This window comes from Neomonachus schauinslandi, chromosome 14 (assembly GCF_002201575.2).
Source record: "Neomonachus schauinslandi chromosome 14, ASM220157v2, whole genome shotgun sequence".
In the NCBI taxonomy this organism is placed as follows: domain Eukaryota; kingdom Metazoa; phylum Chordata; class Mammalia; order Carnivora; family Phocidae; genus Neomonachus; species Neomonachus schauinslandi.
The window spans coordinates 59886830-59889653 of NC_058416.1; positions in this window are offsets into that span (position 1 = coordinate 59886830).

The following is a 2824-nucleotide window of genomic DNA, read 5'->3' on the forward strand; positions in this document are numbered from 1 at the left end:
AAGCGAGGGTGGTTTTCTAGAAAAGTTTGATCTCCCTCTTGAGCAAGAACACATTGCCAGGCAGAGAAGGGACTGAAGGAGGCAGGGGAGGTGTGTTTCAGGAAGAGGGAGCCACCTGAGAGAATTGTACTTGGAAAATGACCATTGTCTTCCTACCCACCAACAGTGGCTGCTACCCACATTTGTGCCATGGGAGCCCAGCCCCGGGTCATGGCTGAGTGGATGAGGTGTAGATACCTGTTTTCAAAGCAGCTGGTTTAGAGCTCATTCTGGGTTCTATGACTTGTGGCCTGGATTGAGAAGCCGAGCTAGCCAAGTCAGTCATTGCTCTGGATTCTGAAGTTGGGAACCGGAGACTGCTGGGCTTATCTGGGGGAACTGAGAGGATGAGTTTACATGAATGGGGGTGCTGAGGGAGTGTTGGGGTTGAACCTGGGTATGCAAAGTCATGAGGGAGAATGAGCCACGGGGGAGTGGAGTGGGAAGGAGAGATGAGGAAGGAGAAGCCTTACAGGGGGAAACAGAGTTCCTGTGCATCTTCTTCCAATGGGAGACTCTGAGAGGGGATCAGCCTCCAGTTATAGGAAACTTCTCATTTCTGTTCTCAGGAGTCCTGTCATTTTTATTGGGATTCTTTTATTTTCTTTGGATTTAATCTTACAAAGTTAAAAAAAATAATTATATAGACAAAATTTTTTTAAAGGTTTATTTATTTATTTATTTGTTTATTTATTTATTTGAGAGAGAGAGAGAATGAGCAGGGGAAGTGGCCGAGAGAGAGAATCTTTCAAGCAGACTTTGCTGAACATGGAGCCCAACTTGGGGCTCGATCCCATGACCCATGAGCCAAAACCAAGAGCTAGATGCTCAATGGACTGAGCCACCCAGGTGCCCCTATAGACAAAATTTTTTAATTGAATTGAATTTTTAAAAAAGATTTTATTTATTTATTTGCCAGAGAGAGAGAATGTGCACAAGCAGGGGGAGTGGTGGACAGAGGGAGAAGCAGGCTCCCCGCTGAGCAGGGAGCATGATGTGGGACTCGATCCTAGGACCCTGAGATCATGACCTGAGCTGAAGGCAGTCACTTAACCGACTGAACCACCCAGGCGCCCCTAGACAAAATTTTAACACACATCCATGTAGCTATTACCCAGAATTAGCAAATGGTAGGAATTTGTCATGTTTGTTCTGGGTAATTACATTATAAAAGATAAAAAATTACAATTTAAATTTAATTTTGAATATTCTCTTTTTTTTCTTCCCTGGTCTCTCACTCTCTTCACAAAAGGAACCAATTAGAAATTTGGCCTGTATCCATGAAAATTATATGAGGGGGCACTGCCTGTATCAGAAAGGAAAAAGATTTTCCAGAAGTGGGAGCTTGCATCCATGTCTCACTGACAAGAACCTTGTCACGTGAGAACTCCATCATATGAGAGGGGCTGAAACCAAGTGTGTTTTGGGCTGCTGTTGCTTGTTCAATCTGACGTACTGCTTGGAACAAAAACGATGATGTTAAGATGGAAACAGAGAATCCATTTTGGATGGCACCAAGGTCTTTTAGCCAGGAGACATATTGGTCAACTTATAGTTGTGGCTCTGGCACTTCTTATACTTTTCTCCTTGTCTTTAGCATTCCTCATTCTCAAGACCATCCGCCCATGAGTCCATTTATTTGTGTGGATTCTGCTGAGGGTCTAGTGTGTTCTGTCTCCAGCTTTGGAAGACTCATGTCTTCTCTACCACCATTTGCTTTTTCTGAAACATTTTATTGTAGCGTCCCAGACTCTTTGATTTCTTATTTATGTTTTCTGTCTTTTGCCCCTTCTCCTAGATTCTGGATGATTTCTTCAGAGATATTTTCTAGTTTTAATGATCTGTTGAATTGTGTTAAATTTCTGTTCAACTATCCATCAAGTTGGTTTTTTTTAATTAATGATTATACTCTATATTTCTACACTTCCAATATGGTTGTTTTTCGTTCTGATTGCTCTTATTTTCTAAGGTTCCATTCTTGCCTTATGGAACCCTTTTTTTTCTTTATCTCTTTGAACTTGAAAAAGGGATTTATTTTAGGAAGCAGGATTGACTAAGGACTTATAATTGTTAGAACTGAGTGATGGGCATATAGAGCTTCTTTATTTTCTCCAATGCACGTGTTTGAAATTTTCCATTAAAAAGTTTTAATGATGAATCCATGGTTATGAGCACATAAGAACATTATTTTTCAAAGTTTACTAAGATGCCATTTGCCTGGTTTGGGGTTGTTCTCTGGTGTGTAAAGAGCAGATTTATTGAAGGCCCCTTTCATTCCTCAATTATTAATTCAGTGCCTACCACTTCTGTGCGAGATAGCAGTGAACTACCGTAGCACTTACATTCTAGTGGGGTGACAGATAATAAACAAAAAGAGAAATTTGAGGTGATTAATAAAGTTACATATACATAAAAAAGTTTTAATGATAATATTTATTTTGGATTTCAGTTTTTTCCCCTAGTTCTAGGGCCAGTAGGTGTCTCATTTGTGGCATCTGAGACTCATTTCCCGCATCACTGTTATCATTCCTTGAGCGTGATTCTTCGGCAGGTGCTGCTTTCTGTGGGACATGCAGATGAACCAGGCTTTAGGAGTGGCCCCACAGGAAGGCTTTGGTTTTGCTCCTGCTTGGCCTGGAGGGTTTCACTATTTAGCTTCTCTTCTTGGGCGCCTGGCATCATGTAGACAGTCCAAGTTTGGGCTCTGTGCACATGCATGGCCTAATCCTGGGCTCTGACTCTTACTACATAATCCCTTTTCCAAGCATAACCTTTGTGAATGGCA